This window comes from Myxine glutinosa, chromosome 5 (assembly GCF_964187855.1).
Source record: "Myxine glutinosa chromosome 5, kmMyxGlut1.1, whole genome shotgun sequence".
Taxonomy (NCBI): domain Eukaryota; kingdom Metazoa; phylum Chordata; class Myxini; order Myxiniformes; family Myxinidae; genus Myxine; species Myxine glutinosa.
In genome coordinates, this window is record NC_136265.1 from 110,432,949 (window position 1) to 110,458,308 (window position 25,360).

Below are 25,360 nucleotides of genomic sequence, written 5' to 3' on the forward strand. Positions count from 1 at the left end.
TGTTGAAATATGTTGAAAAAGTCAAAACTTTACATGGGGTGTACTTACTTTGTCACGTGACTGTATATATATATATATATATGGTACGTACAGGGTGAGAGTTTGGTGGCACACATGTACAGTATGTGAAGCATTTGCAAGTCAATAAGAAGACCTTTATTAACCTACAAGCAAGAATTTGTTTGTCAATACGTGACTTTCGCCATGACTTTGGAATGCTGAACGAAGCATTCTGTGTGTCCATGCGCTGTGTGTGTTTACACCGACTCGGTTCTGCTCACCAGGCACTTTTAACCTGCCATTACTAGCGCAAAATCTGTACTTCAAATGGCCGTTTAAACATAATTTTCAGCATTTAAATGATCGAGCGATAATTTGAAAATAGTTAACCATAATTGTTCTGTTCCTCAATGTAAGTTGGACTAACGTGAATATAGAAATACGAGACATATCCGTGGATGAGAGGAGTCGGGTTTCTACCATTTCCTGTTCACACAGTTAGCTATCGGAGACCGTGATTATAACACACATATATATGTATGCACACACACACAAACAGATACTTCTCCTCTCACCAAATTGATGCCAATATCTCGTAGAATTTCTCCTGTGGCCCCGTAACCAAACTAAATATATATTGTTACGTTTGGGGGGCGTAGTGATACCTTAGTCCAGGTAGATTGCGTAGAGTAGTGTGCTCTGACTGTCGTGAAGAAGAAGAAACCTCACATAATAAGTAGGGATCTGGTAGACCGTGTGTCGTGTAAGTGTATCTTTGTCCCCATGAGAGGGGTGGGGCTTGATAATTCGCAAGGGATTATGGGTAATTGATTCCCTGTTTGTAATTGCCTCTGTAATTTATTCCTTTGTTCCTTAGGACACCGCACTGGACACCTAGCCAGAAATTGCCCATTGAACACACTAATGAATAAAAACTACCGGAAGCCAGGCATGAAGCATTGTCATGGATAACACCGACTTGGTGAGCACACAGGACAGGCAGCTCTGTGGAGACACGCCCAAAGAGTGGTGATTGGGTGGGGATTTGATTGGCACTGGCATGGGTAAGATGGAACTCTCTGATAGGAGTAGAGATGGAGATGTGGTGAGATGAGATCAGAGCCGCACGGACAAAATACTTGGAACGGCGGACATTTTTCCTTCTCAGTTTTGGTCTAGTGGTGGACGGTCATGTGCTGACGTCTTCTCGTCCCTTCCCATTTTGGACTTTGTTGGTGAACGGTCACATTTCTTTCTTTCTCTTTTTCTCTCTTTTTTTTCTTTCTCTCTCTTTCTTTCTCTTTCTCTTTCTCTTTCTTTCTTTCTTTCTTTCTTTCTCTCTTCTCTCTCTCTCTCTCTCTCTCTCTCTCTCTCTCTCTCTCTCTCTCTCTCTCCGCATAGACGTACTTCTGGTTCTTTACTCGTTGCGGATCTCATCACGAACGGCCGTGTTAGGACATCTTGCTGGTGATTGTGAGAAGGTAGAACCACGGGCCGGGAACTGCGGTTTTCTGTGCAGACATTGTGAGGACAAGCGTGATTGGAAGAGTGGGCTGCGTCTGCAAAACAAATCAGTTTTCGCTTTCACAAACAACATTTCAAAGATGGCGTCCAAAGACAGACGCTGACTGGGCAATCTCCATCGTGCAAAGACATTCTTTGGCACACCTGAGCTACTATCCACCTACAAGTCCTTCATCTGCACCTTGATGGAACACTGCTCTCCCCTCTGGGCTGGCTCTCTCCTGTCTCAGGCCTTGCTCACCCTTCTGGGCTGGCTCTCTCCTGTCTCACACCTTAATCACCTTGATGGAGTACTGCTCTCCCCTCTGCGATGGCTCTCTCCTGTTTCAGGCCTCACTCACCTTGATGCCATGGAAACCAAGGCCTTCAAGATCATTGGAATCTCTCACGATGAAGGTGAGTCTATGGGCCGATAGTTTCACCATCGACACAGGTGTCTGTCTGTCTCTGTCTGTCTATCTGTCTGTCTTTTTTTTTTCTCTTTTTTTTTTCTCTTTCTCTTTCTCTTTCTCTTTCTCTTTCTCTTTCTCTCTCTCTCTTTCTCTTTCTCTCTCTCTCTCTCTCTCTCTCTCTCTCTCTCTCTCTCTCCGCATAGACGTACTTCTGGTTCTTTACTCGTTGTGGATCTCATCACGAACGGCCGTGTTAGGACATCTTGCTGGTGATTGTGAGAAGGTAGAACCACGGGCCGGGAACTGCGGTTTTCTGTGCAGACATTGTGAGGACAAGCGTGATTGGAAGAGTGGGCTGCGAGCCTGCTTATTCGCTTCACGCATGAGGCCTGCTTCACGCCAACGAGCATGGCCTAGTGAATGAGGGTGTACTGAGGCCTTCTTCCCGCCAAGGCCGGAGCCGCATCCGGATTGCGCACTCGGGGCCTGGACGATTCCTGGCAAGACACACCACCCAAGTTGAGCTAAGTGGCCACTAAAATTACACGTATTTATTTTCAGTTCTTTTATCCCTTGTCTGTATTCGGGTCTGTCTGGGAGCACTTCATTTCGGAATTTAGTTTTATTTTGCCGTGTTTATTTGGTTACCGGCATTTTGTTAATAAAGCCGGTATTTTTGTACATTTTACATTCGTGTTGTTTGAGTTAATTTATTGCAGGGTCGAGGACGTCGGGTGGACTCGTGAAGGTAAGCTCCTCGGTCTCTCCCCTCTCCCCCCCCCCCCCCCCACACGTATTCTCCACTATATTTTGACTGAATGCCTCGGAGTTAAAGCCCGTCCTGAAATCCGTTTCCTTGGAAGATTTTAATCACTAGGAACCCGACAATATAAATATTTATTACGGCCAATACAGCTCTGTCTCACTCCCTCCCCATCCCCCATCAGTGTTAAAAAGCATGAAGGTTTTGATAGAATGCACTATCTATGAACCCTCGGCCTTTCATGGGCGCATGTGATCAGGAATTTTTGCACTATGGAATGCAAGATATCAACTCTTTGGACCAGTTGATGAGGAAGTTCTCCAACTGTTTCGTTGTACAGATGCACAACTCTTTCTCCCTGGAAAGAGAGTCATGGACCGCCTCTCCAAATCGCTTATTTTCACAAAAACATCTCCACAACTGCCTGAGCGATACAGACCAAATCTGGTGCAATGCATCAGGACAGTAAGGTTTTGTTTGTTAATTTTCATGCATTTTTAAAGCAAATAATCATGCATTTTAAAAGCCAATAATCATGCATTTTTAAAGAAAAAAATCATGCATTTTTAAAGCAGATATTTATGCATTTTAAAGCAAATAATAATGCATTTTAAAAGCCAATAATCATGCGGTTTAAAAGCCAATAATCATGCGTTTTAAAAGCAAATAATCATACATTTTAAAGTCAATAATCATGCATTTTTAAAGCCAATAATCATGCATTTTAAAGCAAATAATAATGCATTTTAAAAGCCAATAATCATGCGGTTTAAAAGCCAATAATCATGCGTTTTAAAAGCAAATAATCATACATTTTAAAGCAAATAATCATGCATTTTAAAAGCCAATAATCATGCGGTTTAAAAGCCAATAATCATGCGTTTTAAAAGCAAATAATCATACATTTTAAAGCAAATAATCATGCATTTTTAAAGGAAATAATCATGCATTTTTAAAGCAGATATTTATGCATTTTAAAGCAAATAATAATGCATTTTAAAAGCCAATAATCATGCGGTTTAAAAGCCAATAATCATGCGTTTTAAAAGCAAATAATCATACATTTTAAAGCAAATAATCATGCATTTTTAAAGAAAATAATCATGCATTTTAAAAGCAGATATTTATGCATTTTAAAGCAAATAATAATGCATTTTAAAAGCCAATAATCATGCGGTTTAAAAGCCAATAATCATGCGTTTTAAAAGCCAATAATCATACATTTTAAAGCAAATAATCATGCATTTTTAAAGGAAATAATCGTGCATTTTTAAAGTAGATAATCATGCATTTTAAAGCAAATAATCATGCATTTTAAAGCAAATAATCATGCATTTTAAAAGCAAATAATCATGCGTTTTAAAAGCAAATAATCATGCGTTTTAAAAGCAAATAATCATGCATTTTAAAGCAAATAATCATGCATTTTTAAAGAAAATAATCATGCATTTTAAAAGCAAATAATCATGCGTTTTAAAAGCAAATAATCATGCGTTTTAAAAGCAAATAATCAAGCATTTTTAAAGAAAATAATCATGCATTTTTAAAGCAGATAATCATGCATTTTAAAGCAAATAATCATGCAATTTTAAAAGCAAATAATCATGCATTTTTAAAGAAAATAATCATGCATTTTTAAAGCAGATAATCATGCATTTTTAAAGCAAATAATCATGCGTTTTAAAAGCAGATAATCATGCATTTTAAAGCAAATAATCAAGCATTTTTAAAGAAAATAATCATGCATTTTTAAAGCAGATAATCATGCATTTTTAAAGCAAATAATCATGCGTTTTAAAAGCAGATAATCATGCATTTTAAAGCAAATAATCAAGCATTTTTAAAGAAAATAATCATGCATTTTTAAAGCAGATAATCATGCATTTTAAAGCAAATAATCATGCAATTTTAAAAGCAAATAATCATGCATTTTTAAAGAAAATAATCATGCATTTTTAAAGCAGATAATCATGCATTTTTAAAGCAAATAATCATGCGTTTTAAAAGCAGATAATCATGCATTTTAAAGCAAATAATCAAGCATTTTAAAAGAAAATAATCATGCATTTTTAAAGCAGATAATCATGCATTTTAAAGCAAATAATCATGCATTTTTAAAAGCAAATAATCATGCATTTATAAAGCAAATAATCATGCATTTTAAAAGAAAATAATCATGCATTTTTAAAGCAGATAATCATACATTTTAAAGCGAATAATCATGCATTTTAAAGCAAATAATCAAGCATTTTAAAAGCAAATAATCATGCATTTTTAAAAGCAAATAATCATGCATTTTTAAAGAAAATAATCATGCATTTTTAAAGCAAATAATCATGCATTTTTAAAGAAAATAATCATGCATTTTTAAAGCAAATAATCATGCATTTTTAAAGAAAATAATCATGCATTTTTAAAGCAAATAATAATACGTTTTAAAAGCAAATAATCTCTTTTTCAAATTCCCTTTTCTTTCACGAAAATCTTAGTGGTGTCCATCTTGTTTTATATATTGTACCCTGCTCTAACCCTCTCTCTTCCACAGATCTGCCAATGTCCCTGTTCCCTACTGTTGTTGTGTATCCCTTTATCTCCCATTCTTGTCTCACATTCTTGTCTTGTTTTGTCATTCTTGTCATTCTTCACATTTATGTCTTGTGTTATGTGTGTTAGCTCTTACACGAGCCTTGACTTAGTATACAAAATAAATAAATAAATACATCTCAGCATAAAAATCCAAAAGGAAAATATACATTCAGTCATACATTTCGTACTCCCATTTGACTTATTTTTTGTATACAGTCGAGGCTCGTGTAAGAGCTAAAATACCTCTTCAAGAAATAGAAGACTTTAGAAATACCCTTAAACGCTGTTCACACACAAAAAGGCTAAACTTTAAAAAATAAAGTTTTGAAAGTGTTTTCGTTGTGATTCTGTTTTGTTCAAGCTCGTCTTTCTTTTCACTCGAACAAATTACTCGAGTTACGAACTATATAACGTCCATTACTCAAAATGATTACATTGGGGTAAGATGTGTAAGCCAGAATGACACTGTAGGAAAGAAGAATAAGTAATCCGAAATCTCGATGTTTTTATAAAGTGTACAATATATGATCTTGACCTTTTAAAATGATCTTATAAGATTCTAGAGGACGGATGAAAGTGGCTGCAAAAAGCGGCACAACATCATGAACGCAAAAATAAATTTGACAAACTTGAAAATATGTTTATTATTGCCCAATCTATTTAAACCTTCGTTTAAAATTAGTTTGCTTCTTTCAAGCATGAACTTTTCCATGTGCCTTGAGCCAATGTTTTAGTTGGGATTAGCTTCATGTTACTAAAATGATTAATTTACATCTTGCAGCTGCCTTGGGCTGCAAACAAGATCTTAGTGGTGTCAGCAAGTGCAGACACACAGCAAGGAGCAGGTGCGCAGGTGACCATCTACTTATTGTGTGGACACATAAGTACTCATTCTCTTCCTTTGCTAAAGAACATTCCCAGTTTCTTCAAAAGATTATATGCACACAATACTCACACTAGTCCAGGAAACGCAAACTTTTTTTATTCCCCCAAAATACAAGTACATGTAGTGGACAAAAAATGGAAACACCAATGTAAAGTCACAAGAGTGTAGGGCCACCAAGTGTGGCATGGAGTCCCCGAGCGTCTGGAATTCAGCAGGAGGGATGCGGCACCGTTCTTTCACCAGAAAGTCAATCAACCCACACCATATGTTTGATGGAGGTGGAAAACGCTGTCTCAGGCTTCACTGTCTTTCCCTCGCGGTCCCCCTGTACTGTCTTTCCCTCACGGTCCCCCTGTGCTGTCTTTCCCTCGTGGTCCCCCTGTGCTGTCTTTCCCTCGTGGTCCCCCTGTGCTGTCTTTCCCTCACGGTCCCCCTGTGCTGTCTTTCCCTCATGGTCCCCCTGTGCTGTCTTTCCCTCACGGTCCCCCTGTGCTGTCTTTCCCTCGTGGTCCCCCTGTACTGTCTTTCCCTCACGGTCCCCCTGTGCTGTCTTTCCCTCACGGCCCCCCTGTGCTGTCTTTCCCTCACGGTCCCCCTGTACTGTCTTTCCCTCACGGTCCCCCTGTGCTGTCTTTCCCTCGTGGTCCCCCTGTGCTGTCTTTCCCTCACGGTCCCCCTGTGCTGTCTTTCCCTCGTGGTCCCCCTGTGCTGTCTTTCCCTCATGGTCCCCCTGTGCTGTCTTTCCCTCACGGTTCCCCTGTGCTGTCTTTCCCTCGCGGTTGTCAGCTCTTTCACGAGCCTCGATTCAGTATTATAATAAATTAAAAAATAATAAATAAATAAAATCCAGAATATCCGATAAATGCTCGATTGGGTTCAGATCTGGCGATTAAGAAGGCCATGACATCTGGAAAACTCTGGACATGCTGCTTCTGCTTTCTCAGCAATGGATGGAGGTCCTCAATGCCAAACAGGAAATTCGAGCTGTCTCCCTTGACATATCACGTGCCTTCGATACGGTCTGGCACCCCGCCCTGCTCACCAAACTCTCCTCTGTTGGTATCCATGGAAATCTCCACGCATGGCTGGCGGACTTCCTCTCTAGTCGTAGTCAACGTGTGGCGCTGAATGGGTTTCTCTCATCTCCTCTTCCTGTTCAGGCTGGAGTTCCCCAAGGCAGTGTTCTGGGCCCTGTGCTTTTTCTGGTCTTCATCAATGATCTCCCCGACTCTCTTGAAAATCCTCTCTATCTCTTTGCTGATGACTCTACTCTCTGTCGCTCCATTCTTCATCCCTCAGATCGACAGTCTGCAGCCTCCTCACTCTCTGCAGACCTGGACAAAATCACAGACTGGGCAAACAAGTGGAACATGTCTTTCAATCCTGACAAATCTCACACTCTTACAATGTCTCTCCGAAAAGACCGACTGGACAACCCTCCCATCTACTTTCTGAATAATCCTCTCCAAGAAGTTCTGTCACTCAAACTTTTGGGTCTCACTATCTGCCATGATCTTTCCTGGGAAAACCACATTTCAAATCTGGCCTCCAAAGCCAGTCGCCGACTGGGCATCCTCCGTCGTGCGAAGTCCTTCCTTGGCACACCTGAGCTCCTCACCACGTACAAGGCTTTCATCCGCAGCTCAATGGAATACTGCTCTCCCCTCTGGGCTGGTGCTCCTGCCTCACACCTAGCTCGTCTTCACGCTGTTGAAAGCAAAGCATTCAGAATCATTGGAATCTCCCGCGATGAAGCTAACTCCAAGGGCCTTTCAGTCACTCACCGCAGGCAGGTTGGTGGTCTTTCCGTCTTCTACCGACTCCTCTCTGGCCTTGCCCCCCCAGCTCTCTCTGGGCTCTGTCCCACAAATATTCCTACAGGTCGCACAAGATCTGCCTGCAACCCTCTTATGGTTAAACTGCCAAAATCAAGACTCTCTGCTCACCTTCGCTCCTTCATGCCTCTTTTCTCCCGCCTCTGGAACAAACTCCCTCACTCTCTTCAATCCCACTCCACCCTCCAGGTCTTTAAAACAGCTGTTCACCACCATCTCTTATCTTCCCCCATCCAAAACCTTGATCTTTTCTATCCCCGATAATTTCACCCCAATTCCACTTTTTGAAATACCAACTTCTGACCTGGAAGTCCTTGGTGTCCTTGTGTTTTATACTTCTCCCACCCCCCACCCCCCCCCCCCCCACCCCTTCCCACGCCTCCTCCCCCCGAGCCCTCTCCCTCCCACACATCTCCCTGCTCTCAAATGTTGTGTGCTCTCAAGTGTTTGTGTTCTTCCCATTCTCTTGTCTTCCGCTCCCTCTTTTTATATATTTTGTTTGTCTGGTTGATTTGTTTGTGAAGTAAATGTCAGCTCTTTCACGAGCCTCGATTCAGTATACAAAAAAAAAAAAAAAAAAAAAAAAAAAAACCATCAGTGTGTCATGCTCATCAAACCATTGGGTGACCACACTCTGTTGATGGGGGTATTGTCATCTTGGAAGACACCCCTCCCAGCAGGAATGAAATGCTGCAACATGGAGTGACGATGATCACTCGGTATCGTTAAGTAGAGATTGGCATTGGCCTTTGCCTTTTAAGGGAATGAGCGCACCCAAACCATGCTAGAAAATGCACCCCACAGCATTAAAGAACCACCAGCACCCTTCATTGTTGGACCCGAGCACCCCGGGTTGTAGAGTTCTTCATGTTGGTGCCGCACGTGCACTCATCCGTTTGTGGAGAACATGGTGAAGGATGATTGATCTCACCGTGTCACATTTCTCCACTGTTCGGTACTCCATTACATGTGTCCTGTGCACCACTGACTCCCAAGCATGCGTTGCCAGGTGTGATGAACAATTTTTGGACTTGCACCCGGCTATGGTATCCCGCTCTGTGGAGTTCTCGAAAGACCGGTTTTTTATGAAAGTGCCTGCTCTCGCCCCAGGTTGAAATTTACAGCAGTAGCTCACCCGCTTTGCCTTGGACTTCAAATTAATGCATGGATATCACGATCCTGGAGTATACGCTTCCGCCCACTGTTGACCTTTGCCGATGATGTCTTTCCCTCGGAGTTCTCTCACCTTTAGACATCGTTGCTCGTGAAACTTCATCAAATGAATCCGTCTTTGTCACTGAAGCTCCTGCCAAATGCGCCTCAATAATAATCCATCTTTCAAAGTAATTGAGGTCTCCTCTTGCAGCTAGCTATGCTATCCATAATTATGGGCAACCAGGCCTACACAGCATGTTTATACATGACCCTAAGCATGCTGGGATGTTATTTGCTTAATTGACACATGGGCCACACCTGTGTGGAAGCTGTTACTTTCAATATACTCGTGTCCCTCATTTACCCAGGTGTTTACATTCTTTGGTCCACCACCTGCATATACGAAATGATCAAGTACTGAGTAAACTTACTTTACAAGTTTACCTGATACTCTTGACTCAATAAATAGATACTTCAAAAACTTACTAAGCACTTTACAAACCTTTTTATTTCTACAGATTATTATTTTGTAAACACCAGACAGCTGCAAGTTGATATCAGGGCTTAAAGCCCAGCTGGGCCATATGGCATCAGTGCTTAGAGCCCAGCTCGGCCATATGGCATCAGGGCTTAAAGCACAGCTTTGCCGTATGGCATCAGGGCTTAGAGCCCAGCTGGGCCGTATGGCATCAGGGCTTAGAGCCCAGCTGGGCCATATGGCATCAGGGCTTAAAGCACAGCTTGGCCGTATGGCATCAGGGCTTAGAGCCCAGCTGGGCCATATGGCATCAGGGCTTAAAGCACAGCTTGGCCGTATGGCTTCAGGGCGTAGAGCCCAGCTGGGCCATATGGCATCAGGGCTTAGGGCAGAGCTTGGCCGTATGGCATCAGGGCTTAGGGCAGAGCTTAGCCATATGGCATCAGGGCTTAGAGCCCAGCTGGGCCGTATGGCATCAGGGCTTAGGGCACAGCTGTGCCGTATGGTATCAGGGCTTAAAGCACAGCTTGGCCGTATGGCATCAGGGCTTAGAGCCCAGCTTGGCCATATGGCACCAGGGCTTAAAGCACAGCTTGGCCGTATGGCATCAGGGCTTAGAGCCCAGCTGGGCCATATGGCATCAGGGCTTAGAGCCCAGCTGGGCCATATGGCATCAGGGCTTAAAGCACAGCTTGGCCGTATGGCATCAGGGCTTAGGGCACAGCTGGGCCCTATGGCATCAGGGCTTAGAGCCCAGCTGGGCCGTATGGCATGAGGGCTTAGGGCAGAGCTTGGCCGTATGGCATCAGGGCTTAGAGCCCAGCTGGGCCGTATGGCATCAGGGCTTAGAGCCCAGCTGGGCCATATGGCATCAGGGCTAAGAGCACAGCTTGGCCGTATGGCATCAGGGCTTAAAGCACAGCTTGGCTGTATGGCATCAGGGCTTAGAGCCCAGCTGGGCCATATGGCATCAGGGCTTGGAGCACAGCTTGGCCGTATGGCATCAAGGCTTAAAGCCCAGCTGGGCCATATGGCATCAGGGCTTGGAGCACAGCTGGGCCGTATGGCATCAGGGCTTAGGGCACAGCTGGGCCATATGGCATCAGGGCTTAGGGCACAGCTGGGCCATATGGCATCAGGGCTTAGAGCCCAGCTGGGCCATATGGCATCAGGGCTTAGGGCACAGCTGGGCCGTATGGCATGAGGGCTTAGGGCACAGCTGGGCCATATGGCATCAGGGCCTAGAGCCCAGCTGGGCCATATGGCATCAGGGCTTAAAGCACAGCTTGGCCGTATGGCATCAGGGCTTAGAGCTCAGCTGGGCCATATGGCATCAGGGCTTGGAGCACAGCTTGGCCGTATGGCATCAGGGATTAGAGCCCAGCTGGGCTGTATGGCATCAGGGCTTAGAGCCCAGGTGGGCCATAGGGCATCAGGGCTTAAAGCACAGCTTGGCCATATGGCATCAGGGCTTAGAGCCCAGCTGGGCCATATGGCATCAGGGCTTGGAGCACAGCTTGGCCGTATGGCATCAGGGCTTAGAGCCCAGCTGGGCCATATGGCATCAGGGCTTAGAGCCCAGCTGGGCCGTATGGTATCAGGGCTTGGAGCACAGCTTGGCCGTATGGCATCAGGGCTTAGGGCACAGCTGGACCATATGGCATCAGGGCTTAGGGCACAGCTGGGCCATATGGCATCAGGGCTTAGAGCCCAGCTGGGCCATATGGCATCAGTGCTTGGAGCACAGCTTGGCCGTATGGCATCAGGGCTTAACGCACAGCTTGGCCGTATGGCATCAGGGCTTAACGCACAGCTTGGCCGTATGGCATCAGGGCTTGGAGCACAGCTTGGCCGTATGGCATCAGGGCTTAGGGCACAGCTGGACCATATGGCATCAGGGCTTAGGGCACAGCTGGGCCATATGGCATCAGGGCTTAGAGCCCAGGTGGGCCATATGGCATCAGGGCTTGGAGCACAGCTTGGCCGTATGGCATCAGGGCTTAGGGCACAGCTGGACCATGTGGCATCAGGGCTTAGGGCACAGCTGGGCCATATGGCATCAGGGCTTGGAGCACAGCTGGGCCGTATGGCATCAGGGCTTGGAGCCCATATGTTAGGACCTGAATTTGTAATCTGTTCAGGATGTCGGTGACAATTTGCATCCTCTTCATGAAGGACACCATAGCATCTTCCACATCCACTAACTAATGCTGGCAGACAGAAGGACAATTCTTGGACGATTGAATGTTGTTTTAAGAACATGTGGTTGGATAATTTCCAATCTTCTGAACATCAGGCGAAGAATCCCCAAATAATACGACTCCCTCACTCAGTGATCGTGTAGGAAAAGTGAAAGCATCAACTCTACTTACTCTTCGGAACAAGTCCTAAACATTTCATATAAAACTAGAACGGCACAAAGAGGAGCGCGTATACCTTTTATATCCCAACGACAGGTGGGGATCTGGATCCGGACCTGAATCTGAACCGAAATCGAATCGGCTTGTTCTTGTTGCCCAACCAACTCATCCACCTGGTTTTGTCATAATCCGTCCACAACCTTTTGAGATATTGTGCTATATATCGTATTTAGCCCTTTCACTCAATGGTGAAGAATCGCTTCTCACGTCTGGATGCAAATCTTCACCAAAGTCAAATCTATTCGTTCTTGTTCTACACGCAACACGTCCACCAACTTTCATCCGAATCAGTCCAGACATTTTTGAGATATGTTGAGATGTTGAGAAATTTGTGAGAGCTCACAGACAGACAGACAGACAGACATGAAAACATAACCTCCATCCATTTTTGGTGGTGGAGGTATTTAGGCAAAATGGAACTACAGTAACATCAAAATTCTCCAAAAATTGTACACCTGACCATTTAAAAAAAAAAAAATTCTTTTTAAACCTTTACACAAATGTCTTACCAAGAAACTCAAAAAGAGGGAAAGCCTCCGGAGTGTCCCTTAATCCACACAAAACCTACGAATGATCCTAAAAGGCTTTTCCTTTCTACACGCCACGTGCAACATGTGAAGCTTACCTTGGCTCGATGTCTACTTTGAGAAAAGCAGACAAGGAGCACTCAGCTTGTCCATTTAAACCATAACCCCAGAACACAACCCTCCACCCCTATCACTTTTTACTGACACTTTTCCCCTGGCTCCGGCTAAAATAGCTCGACTAGAGACTCCCCTCAACAACCGCCCTCCATCCTCCAATATTGAAAAGGGTCATCTCAGGCAACTTCTCCGAGCGACATGTTCTCGCTTCTTTGTTCCAAATGTCAGTTTCTCACAATGGAGAGAAGTTAAGTGGAAATACCTGTGTTACAGGTGATGCTCGTCTATTTATGTTATTTTGGTCCAACAGAGGAGATCATAGGCCGGATGTCCTGAAAGCCGATACACTTCTTGCAGGACATCAAAGATGCCATTGTCTCTTCAATAGTGGGTTTGTCTCCTCAACAACCCAATATCCTACAGTGGGTTTATTTTGGGTAAAATATTTGCACGCATAGAGGATCGTCTAGGCCTCAACAACCCAATATCCTACAAATCGCATACAACACAACACAACAACAACAGGCATTTTAAGGCCATTTTCCCTGCTAGAGCGGGGGTTAGCCTTGCGGTCCCCATGACAATCTTCTCCATTTTGCCCTATTTTCTGCATCTCTCCTTGTTAACCCCCTTGCCCGCATTTCTTCTTCCACCACCTTTCCTACAAATCCTACAAATCGCATGAAATGCCTCATTAATTTCACCTTTAACTTGGTGAGAATGAATGTTCAGCAAGAGCAAACTTGTCCTTGGTTTGCAGACTTGCGGATCCCGGAAGTAGTATCTTCCTCAAGAGGTTGAGGCATTGAATCAACAGGCTCCATTCGGGGCCCACTGCGGCCTTTTTCATCGCATAAGACGTGAAGTCATTTCCCCAAGTGCCATCAATTCCACAAATAGCTCGATCCTTGGCACATCATGGGGAGGTTGAGCATCCATTCATTCGAGCTTCATCCTTCGTTATTTGGAGGGCCAAGGGAACGCCTTTTTCATGGGATGCCATTTTCTTGAGAAACATTTTTCGTTCCCATCTCAAGCAAGTTCTTCTCGGGAATTTAAGAGTCAACCAAAAAGTGTGGTGCGGCTCAATGTGTTGGCCAGAGCTGGCAATACGGGCAGATTAGCTCCTCTCTGGAGGTCATTGGTGAACCAGCTGGGTTTTTACAGCGATTTGACAAAAACATGGTCTGGAACTTCAGTGGACCATGCAGGCGGATACAGCTCGCTCTCCCGAGACGACCTCAAGTTTCAGAGGCTTTTGTACAAAGATAGAAAATTTCATTTAAACGTCATGCGCAAAAGGTACGAAAATATGCAATTTGGGGTCTGTCTGCCTGTCTGAGGATTTTTGACCACATACTACATTCTCTTGCTGCTTATCCAATCTCCACCAAACTTAACAGGGAGACTAAGGGTCACACGATGGAGGTTGTAGTAATTTAACCCCCACAAACATCCCCCTGCGGCGTTTTCCCCACCAAGGGGGTGCGTGTTGAGGTGTATATCTGTGTTAAGAAAGCTTGATCGTGGAATTTTTCCAAAGCCACTTCTAACAACAAAAGTAATAACAATGTTAATGATAATAATAAAGGAGCTATGCTCCAACGCGAGTCGGAAGGATTGACGCGACCAAAGACGGAAATTCGTCCGAGTTGCTTTATTGCACGTATCAAACTCGGGTACTCTCCAAAGCCCGTTTATCGGGCAGCAATATATATACACATTATGCCAGAGCGTTTGCCCGGGAAAAGCGAGACCGGGCATGCCCGGGCGTCAAGGGCGAGTCCTGGAAAGGCGAGTCTGGACCTGCCCGGGCATCCTGGGCGAGCCCTGGAAAGGCGAGGGCGGGCATGCCCGGGCGTCCTGGGCGAGCCCTGGAAAGGCGAGAGCGGGCATGCCCGGGCGTCCTGGGCGAGCCCTGGAAAGGCGAGAGCGGGCATGCCCGGGCGTCCTGGGCGAGCCCTGGAAAGGCGAGAGCGGGCATGCCCGGGCGTCCTGGGCGAGCCCTGGAAAGGCGAGGGTGGGCATGCCCGGGCGTCCTGGGCGAGCCCTGGAAAGGCGAGAGCGGGCATGCCTGGGCGTCCTGGGCGAGCCCTGGAAAGGCGAGAGCGGGCATGCCCGGGCGTCCTGGGCGAGCCCTGGAAAGGCGAGAGCGGGCATGCCCGGGCGTCCTGGGCGAGCCCTGGAAAGGCGAGGGTGGGCATGCCCGGGCGTCCTGGGCGAGCCCTGGAAAGGCGAGAGCGGGCATGCCCGGGCGTCCTGGGCGAGCCCTGGAAAGGCGAGAGCGGGCATGCCGGGCGTCCTGGGCGAGCCCTGGAAAGGCGAGAGCGGGCATGCCCGGGTGTCCTGGGCGAGCCCTAGAAAGACGAGTCTGGGCATGCCCGGGAGAGATGCATCTGGGCCTGTCCGGGCGGGCTGGATGAGCCCGGCATGGTCATTGCTCCCTGGCCGCGTCCTTGGTAGGTGCAAGGCGATTGTGTACACCCAGCGGTAACCGCTACAATAACATAATATTAGTGTTATTAATATTCATGGATTACGAAACGATATTAATACTAATAATATCCCCCTTCTCAAAGGGGTGTTTCCTCCTTGAACAAACGCTGTGTCAATGTGTATAAATACCACAAACACATATGATTACCTTTTTAAAAAGTCGCTAATGCTGTTGAACACGAAACTGAAAAACTTGGAGGAATCCCGAAATCCGTGAGGCAATCTATGTGTAAGGTATCTTGACAGACTACGATCGATTGTAGCACACGTTTATTGACTCTCCTGATACAGGCCCGAATCCCGCAGCGCCATCCGAGCTGGGCCGTAACTTCCGGAAAAACGGAAATAAACCCGCGGTCACGGTGTAGGGATACAACGGTGAATATTTGCAGCTTCATACATGACATCCTCCCCTTTAAGTCCAAAATTACCAAGAGCAATACGTGCTGGACTTCCAAAATTGACATTTCAAAAGCAACATTTCCAAAACGTGTGAAAATATGTGTGCAAACGATTATGAGAATAATGAAAATACGTCAAAATAGAACATGTGTCACCATCAAAATAGAACGTGTGTCATCGTGAAAATAGAACATGTGTCAATGTGAAAATATAACATGTGTCACCGTGAGAATAGAACATGTGTCATCGTGAAAATAGAACATGTGTCAATGTGAAAATAGAACATGTGTCAACGTGAAAATAGAACATGTGTCAACGCGAAAATAGAACAAGTGTCAATGTGAAAATAGAACATGTGTCAACGTGAAAATAGAACATGTGTCAACGCGAAAATAGAACATGTGTCAACGTGAAAATAGAACATGTGTCACCATGAGAATAGAACGTGTGTCATCGTGAAAATAGAACATGTGTCAACGTGAAAATAGAACATGTGTCACCGTGAAAATAGAACGTGTGTCAACGTGAAAATAGAACGTGTTCAAAGATTCAAATGGTCGGGTGCCTTTCACTCACATATTGAGCATCGCGGTGGACCAGTGGATACAGAGTCCGAGGTGATCCCTTTGGGTCGCGGTGTACCAGTGGACACAGAGTCCGAGGTGATCCCTTTGGGTCGCGGTGTACCAGTGGATACAGAGTCCGAGGTGATTCCTTTGGGTCGCGGTGTACCAGTGGATACAGAGTCCGAGGTGATTCCTTTGGTCTCCACGAAGGGTGTAGCGTTCGCAGAGGTTTTCGGGGCATCCGAGCCGGCTGGAGCGGCCACGACGATCTCCGGCAGTGACCGGTCGAACTGTTGTTCTGAATGTGACGATGCTGCCGGCTCTATCGACTGACAGTGACGGTAGGTTATGTGGTCCTGATGTCGACGAATTTCGCGGCCGTCCTGAAGGCGAATCACGCAGGACAGTGGACCTGGCTTCTCGATGATGTCCCCCGGTAGCCACGTCGCACCTGCACCAAAATTTCGGGCAAACACTGGATCTCCTATGTTGATACAGCAACTGTTGGACGACTTATCATGCACCAACTTTTGATTAAGCTGGCTCTGATAAACGTTTGATGATATGTCTGGTTTGAGATTGTCAAGTGTCGATCTCAAGTGTCGTTTCATCAATGACTCAGACGGAGCTGCACCGGTTGTTGATTGTGGCGTGATGCGGTATTTGAACAGGAGACGAGACACCTTTGTTTCCCTCCTGAAGTTTCTGCAATCTGGATTTGATGATTCCAACGGATCGTTCAGCCAAGCCATTTGAAGCCTGGTGATGTGGGCTGACAAACTTATGTTTGATGCCGTTCCGACGTGTGATCTCGGCAAACTCGGCACTGGAAAAACACGTACCGTTATCACTCGCGATCATCCTGGGCAGACCATGAGTGGCGAAACAGCGTCTGAGTCTTTCAATGACAATGGCTGACGTAGTACCACGCGTCACATAGGCACCAATCCATTTTGTGTGCGCGTCCGTAATTATTAGAATCATGCTGCCGTTAATAGGCCCGGCATAATCGAGATGCAGGCGATGCCACGGTTCGCTGGGCCATTCCCAGGGATGCAGTGGCGCTTTCGCAGGTGTATTCCGGGTGCTCTGGCAGGGGTAACAATGTCGAACATGATGTTCGATATCAGCATCAAGATTCGGCCACTACACATAGTTTCTGGCGAGTGACTTCATCTTCACAATCCCGGGGTGACAGTCATGGATTTCATCCATGACCCTGGAACGCAGATTTTCCGGGATCACGACACGACATCCCCAGAGTAGGCAACCATTTTCCACGCTGAGTTCGTTTTTACGTGCTTTAAAAGCAGCAAAAGCTGGGTCACCCTCAGGTAGCAAATGCCATCCAAGCTGTACAGCCTGGACAGTTCTGGACAGAACGGGGTCTCGTCGAGTATGAGTGCGGATCTGGCCGGAATCGACAGCACAATCTCGCAGATGATCCATCAGTGCGATAATGGATCCTGGTGTAGGCGAATCATCAACGGATTCTGGAAGGGGAAACCAACTCATGGCATCTGCATTTGTGAGAGACGAACCAGGCTTATAACATATGGTGTAGTCATAAGCAGCGAGAAACAGGGACCAGCGGATGATCCTGGGCAGTAGTGTGTCAGATGTCGCCTTAGTTGGACCAAACATACTGATCAGCGGCTTGTGATCAGTGTGAATCGTGAAATGATGTCCAAGAAGGTACTGGCGAAATTTGCTGACGCCGAAAACGATTCCCAATCCTTCCTTGTCAAGTTGGGAATAGTTCTTCTCTGCAGGGGACAACGCTCTGGATGCAAATGCAACAGGTCTTTCCGTACCATCAGGCATCACGTGTGATAATACACTCCCCACTCCATACCAACAGGCATCGCATGTCAGCACAAGATCCTTCTCTGGATCAAAATGAACGAGAACATTGGACGATTTGAGCACATCCTTAGAGGCCTGGAATGCTGATTGTTCAGTGGACCCCCAGCTCCAGGAGACTCCTTTCCTCAAATGCTGATAAAGGGGGCCCAAAACATCGGTCGCATTCAGGATGTAACTACCATAGAACTGAAGCAAACCGAGGTATGACTTCAATTTGGTTACGTCTCGTGGAGCCGGAGCATCCATGATAGCTCGGTCTTTCTCATCTGTCGGGTGTCGACCCTCGGCATCAATCGTATGACCCAGGTACGTGACTGATGGCACCATAACATCGCGGGTTTATTTCCGTTTTTCCGGAAGTTACAGCCCAGGTCGGATGGCGCTGCTGTGAAGCGGGCCTGTATTGGGAGAGTCAATAAACGTGTGCCACAATCGATCGTAGTCTGTCGAGATACCTTACATGGCGACGAGGATGGGATCTTTGAACCGACACGTCTCCGGAGGGTGCTTTCCGTTGCACCGAAAATATTTGTTGTGTGTTTGAGACTGCACTGGCTTCTGACGAGGAGCCTTGTTCCAACGTTTTGGCTGATCATGATCCACCCGATTCACAGCAGGGCTGGTACCAGACGAGCGAGTGGCACCGATGCTTGTAGCATTGCGTTCAGCACTTTCCATGGAAATGGTGGTGTCTCTGGCATTTTGGAATGTCAGTCTTCTCTCAGCAAGCAGGCATCTACGAGTGCAGTCATTGGACATGCCAACCACCAGCAAATCACGGAGCATGTCATCAATCGTGTCCCCAAACTCACACAGATGTGACAGTTTTTTGAGGTGTGCAATGAAGTCTGCGATCGACTGACCTTGATGCTGTCTGCACATGTAAAAATTAAACCGACACAGGATGACTGAAGGAGATGGATTACAATGTTCCTTCAAAGCGGCCTTGAGTTGTGCATACGTGAGCTCCTGGATTGTCCGAGGCCGAATCAGGTTTTTAACGAGTGTGAACATCTCAACCCGCAAACGGACAGGAAGACGGCCTTCATCCGGGCTTCGGTCGCGATGCCATTCGCCTCGAAGTAGAAAGACAACCGCTCGGAATACGTGTCAAAATCTCCCTTATGAGGGTCGAATTCATCGATATGGCCGAAAGAAGCCATGGTCTAGATGTTTATCCTCGTTGCCATGTAAGGTATCTCGACAGACTACGATTGATTGTAGCCACGTTTATTGACTCTCCCGATACAGGCCCGATTCACAGCAGCGCCATCCGAGCTGGGCCGTAACTTCCGGAAAAACGGAAATAAACCCGGGGTCACGGTGTAGGGATACAACGGTGAATATTTGCAGCTTCATACATGACACTATGCTCATCACATCGACAATCGTACCTGATTGTAGATCTACTGTAGTCAATATACCCCACAAGGGTCAATAACATGACCCTTCTTGCTGCTTTTGTGGCATTTTTTCCAAGGCCTCTTCTAATAACAAAAGTAATAACCACATAATTGATAATAGCATAATATTAATGTTATTACACAACAATATCCCCCCTCTCCAAGAAGTTTTGTGACTTGCAATATTGACGTCACCCCCCCCTCCCCCACCCCCTTACTGTGCCAATGGGTGATTCATGACCCGAAGTATATTTGGATTTCCTTTGATAAGACGCAGTGGTTACCTAAAGCCACAGTATGAAAGTGACCAAATTCTGACCTTGGTATGAGCACATTTTGGGCAAAATCTGAAAGTGAACACATTCATGATCCAGCAAGGTGAGCACATGAAGGCTTCAATACAAAGACCAATCAGCTTGCTCCCAATCATCAGCAAGGTCATGGAATGCACCATCGCTTCTGACAGATCAAATCCTTCCTCTTCTCCAATGGCCTGATCTCTGATCATCAATTTTGATACAGACCAGGTCACTCTACTCTGGACATGCTGCTTCTGCTGTCTCAAAAATGGATGGAGGTCCTCAATGTCAAACAGGAAATCAGAGCCGTCTCCCTTGACATATCACGTGCCTTCTATACGGTCTGGCATCTTGCTCTGGTCACCAAACTCTCCTCCTATGGTATCCATGGAAATCTCCACGCTTGGCTTGCAGACTTCCTCTCTGGTCGCAGTCAACGTGTGGCCCTGAATGGATTGACTCCACTCTCTGCCTCTCCATTCCTCATCCCTCAGATCAGCAGTCTGCAGCCTCCTCACTCTCTGCAGACCTGGACAAAATCACAGACTGGGCAAACAAGTGGAACATGTCTTTCAATCCTGACAAATCTCACACTCTTACTATGTCTCTCCGAAAAGACCGACTGGACAACCCTCCCATCCTCTTTCTGAACAATCCTCTCAAAGAAGTTCTGTCACTCAAGCTTTTGGGTCTCAATATCTGCCATGATCTTTCTTGGGAAAAACACATTTCCAAGCTGGCCTCCAAAGCCAGTCGCCTACTGGGCATCCTCCGTCGTGCGAAGTCCTTCCTTGGCACACCTGAGCTCCTCACCCACCACATACAAGGCTTTCATCCGCAGCTCAATGGAGTACTGCTCTCCCCTCTGGGCTGGTGCTCCTGTCTCACACCTAGCTCGTCTTCAGGCTGTTGAAACCAAAGCGTTCAGAATCATTGGAATCTCCCGCGATGAAGCTCTCGTCTCCAAGGGCCTCTCACTCACTCACCGCAGGCAGGTAGGTGGGCTTTCTGTCTTCTACCGACTCCTCTCTGGCCTTGCCCCCCCAGCTCTCTCTGGGCTCTGTCCCCCAAATATTCCTACAGGTTGCAAAAGATCTGCCTGCAACCCTCTTATGGTTAAACTGCCAAAATCAAGACTCTCTGCTCACCTTCACTCCTTCATTCCGCTTTTCTCCCGCCTCTGGAACAAACTCCCTCACTCTCTTCAATCCCACTCCACCCTCCAGGTCTGTAGAACAGCTGTTCACCACCATCTCTTATCTTCCCCATCCAAAACCTTGATCTTTTTTTACCCCCATTAAACCCCACTAAATCCACCTCCTTCAAATTCCATTTTCTTTTCTGAAAGTCGATATAGTGTCCATCTTGTTTATTCCGTGTACCCCGCCCCAGCCCTCTCACTCTCTTTCACAGATCTCCTGATGGGCCTGTTCTCTATTGTTGCTGTGCTTCCCTCTCCCCCCCCTCCCCCCCTCCCCCCCCCCTTGTATCCCGCTCGCTTTATTATACGTTGTATGTGTTAGCTCTTACATGAGCCTCAACTTGGCATTTCAAATAATAATAATAATAATAATAATAAATGTGAGCAGATTGTGGCAGATTCGAGCCAGAGGATCAAGGGGAGCAGAGGTTGGGAGGAGGCCCAGAGGTGTGCACACTCGTTTCTGAGGGGTCGAGCTGAGGTTCGAATGTTGACCCAGCTATAAACTGGCATACCTGTGTTTTGCAAGCACAGTGATTCATCAATGTATGGCATCCCTCATATGGATGTTAAACTGTGTGTGGCATCCCTCATATTGATGGTAGACTGGGTGTGGCATCCCTCATATGGATGGTAAACTGGGTGTGGCATCCCTCATATGGATGGTAAACTGGGTGTGACATCCCTCATATGGATGGTAAACTGGGTGTGGCATCCCTCATATGGATGGTAAACTGGGTGTGGCATCCCTCATGTGGATGTTAAACTGGGTGTGGCATCCCTCATATGGATGGTAAACTGGGTGTGGCATCCATCATATAGATGGTAAACTGGGTGTGGCATCCCTCATGTGGATGTTAAACTGGGTGTGGCAATGTGGCATCCCTCATATGGACGGTAAACTGGGTGTGGCATCCCTCATATGGATGGTAAACTGGGTGTGGCAATGTGGCATCCCTCATATGGATGTTAAACTGGGTGTGGCATCCCTCATGTGGATGTTAAAATGGGTGGGGCATCCCTCATATGGATGGTAAACTGGGTGTGCCATCCCTCATATGGATGGTAAACTGGGTGTGGCATCCCTCATATGTATGGTAAACTGGGTGTGCCATCCCTCATATGGATGGTAAACTGGGTGTGGCATCCCTCATATGGATGTTAAACTGGGTGTGGCATCCCTCATATGGATGGCAAACTGGGTGTGCCATCCCTCATATGGATCGTAAACTGGGTGTGCCATCCCTCATATGGATGTTAAACTGGGTGTGCCATCCCTCATATGGATGTTAAACTGGGTGTGCCATCCCTCATATGGATGGTAAACTGGGTGTGCCATCCCTCATATGTATGGTAAACTGGGTGTGGCATCCCTCATATGGATGGTAAACTGGGTGTGCCATCCCTCATATGGATGGTAAACTGGGTGTGCCATCCCTCATATGGATGGTAAACTGGGTGTGCCATCCCTCATGTGGATGGTAAACTGGGTGTGCCATCCCTCATGTGGATGTTAAACTGGGTGTGGCATCCCTCATGTGGATGGTAAACTGGGTGTGCCATCCCTCATGTGGATGTTAAACTGGGTGTGCCATCCCTCATGTGGATGTTAAACTGGGTGTGCCATCCCTCATGTGGATGTTAAACTGGGTGTGCCATCCCTTATATGGATGTTAAACTGGGTGTGGCATCCCTCATATGGATGTTAAACTGGGTGTGCCATCCCTCATATGGATGGTAAACTGGGTGTGGCATCCCTCATGTGGATGTTAAACTGGGTGTGCCAACCCTCATGTGGATGTTAAACTGGGTGTGCCATCCCTCATATGGATGTTAAACTGGGTGTGCCATCCCTCATATGGATGTTAAACTGGGTGTGCCATCCCTCATATGGATGTTAAACTGGGTGTGCCATCCCTCATATGGATGTTAAACTGGGTGTGCCATCCCTCATATGGATGGTAAACTGGGTGTGCCATCCCTCATATGGATGTTAAACTGGGTGTGCCATCCCTCATATGGATGGTAAACTGGGTGTGCCATCCCTCATATGGATGTTAAACTGGGTGTGCCATCCCTCATATGGATGTTAAACTGGGTGTGCCATCCCTCATATGGATGTTAAACTGGGTGTGCCATCCCTCATATGGATGGTAAACTGGGTGTGCCATCCCTCATATGGATGTTAAACTGGGTGTGCCATCCCTCATATGGATGGTAAACTGGGTGTGCCATCCCTCATGTGGATGTTAAACTGGGTGTGCCATCCCTCATATGGATGTTAAACTGGGTGTGCCATCCCTCATATGGATGGTAAACTGGGTGTGCCATCCCTCATATGGATGGTAAACTGGGTGTGCCATCCCTCATATGGATGGTAACCTGGGGGTCACATTTGCCAGCATGAGGTGGTGGATGTAAAATATCTCACGGAGTCCTTCGCAAAGATTCTTCCAAAAGAAGATTCTTCGCAAAGTGAGAATCGAAATCTTTGGCGAAATTCCAAATTCCTTCTCGAACCTACAGGTGGCAGCAATGACATTAAACATACAAGAGAAAATGAACAAAGCTTATGGGACTTGAACCTGGAATCTCAGCGACATCAGCGACATGAGCTCAGATGATAACTGGAAACAGAACAACACCGCACTTTGGGAAAAAGAAAGGGTCTCGTGAGCCCACCTGTTAGCCAACACTGTTGCAGGTGGTGGACCCCATGAGCGGCCGCACGGATCGCATGACCACAACTCCGAAATGCATCTGAGCAGGAAGGAATTAACTCAGCAAAGCAACCTCGACACCCGAGCAGGAGACCATTTGGTGAGCAAGGGCATCACCAATTATGGGGAAGGGCCTCAGGCCGTTACATTCCCCAGTGAGAGCCTGGAGGGAACAGAAAGGAAGGATCGATTATGTGCACTCACACTACTCACACTCACACTTACACACACACTCACACTCACACTTACACTCACACTTACACTTACAAACTCATACTTCCAGCAGTGTCCAGGGAATGTCGTGCAAGGAAGGGTTTGCTGGACAAATATGACACCTCAAATTGTTGTGTCAACTACCCAGGAATCTCTTGTATCAACTACCCAAGAACCTCTTCTTGTATCAACTACCCAGGAACCTCTTCTTGTATCAACTACCCAGGAATCTCTTGATGTATCAACTACCCAGGAACCTCTTGTTGTATCAACTACCCAGGAACCTCTTCTTGTATCAACTACCCAGGAATCTCTTGATGTATCAACTACCCAGGAACCTTTGTTGTATCAACTACCCAAGAACCTCATGTTGTATCAACCACCCAGGAATCTCTTGTATCAACTACCCAGGAACCTCTTGTATCAACTACCCAGGAATCTCTTGTATCAACTACCCAGGAACCTCCTGTTGTATCAACTACCCAGGAACCTCATGTTGTGTCAACTACCCAGGAACCTCTTGTTGTATCAACTACCCAAGAACCTCTTGTTGTATCAACTACCCAGGAACCTTTGTTGTGTCAACTACCCAGGAACCTCTTGTTGTATCAACTACCCAAGAACCTCTTGTTGTATCAACTACCAAGGAACCTTTGTTGTGTCAACTACCCAGGAACCTCTTGTTGTATCAACTACCCAGGAACCTCTTGTTGTATCAACTACCCAGGAACCTCTTGTTGTATCAACTACCCAGGAACCTCTTGTTGTGTCAACTACCCAGGAACCTCTTGTTGTATCAACTACCCAAGAACCTCTTGTTGTATCAACTACCAAGGAACCTTTGTTGTGTCAACTACCCAGGAACCTCTTGTTGTATCAACTACCCAGGAATCTCTTGTTGTATCAACTACCCAGGAACCTCTTGTTGTATCAACTACCCAGGAACCTCTTGTTGTATCAACTACCCAGGAACCTCTTGTTGTGTCAACTACCCAGGAACCTCATGTTGTATCAACTACCCAGGAACCTCATGTTGTATCAACCACCCAGGAATCTCTTGTTGTGTCAACTACCCAGAAACCTTTGTTGTATCAACTACCCAGGAACCTCTTGTTGTGTCAACTACCCAGAAACCTCTTGTTGTATCAACTACCCAAGAACCTCATGTTGTATCAACTACCCAGGAATCTTTGTTGTGTCGTCAACTACCCAGGAACCTCTTGTTGTATCAACTACCCAAGAACCTCTTGTTGTATCAACTACCAAGGAACCTTTGTTGTGTCAACTACCCAGGAACCTCTTGTTGTATCAACTACCCAGGAATCTCTTGTTGTATCAACTACCCAGGAACCTCTTGTTGTATCAACTACCCAGGAACCTCTTGTTGTATCAACTACCCAGGAACCTCTTGTTGTGTCAACTACCCAAGAACCTCTTGTTGCATCAACTGCCCAGGAACCTCTTGTTGTGTCAACTACCCAGAAACCTCTTGTTGTATCAACTACCCAGGA

General features: G+C 46.3%; 1 protein-coding gene across 5 annotated transcripts in view; it reads right to left on the bottom strand.

Annotated features, from left to right (window-relative positions):
* The window catches only part of LOC137414072 (uncharacterized), a 165,402-nt gene extending 152,660 nt beyond the window's left edge, over positions 1-12,742 (bottom strand). The window contains exon 1 of one of the 5 annotated variants that reach the window (XM_068099542.2): positions 12,665-12,742. The gene's annotated coding sequence lies outside the window, so the exon portion shown is untranslated. Of the gene's footprint in view, positions 1-7,935; positions 8,293-12,664 lie in introns of those variants that run through there. The other 4 variants (XM_078778525.1, XM_078778523.1, XM_068099544.2 and 1 more) reach the window with 4 other exon arrangements.
* Positions 12,743-25,360: the final 12,618 nt, after the last annotated feature.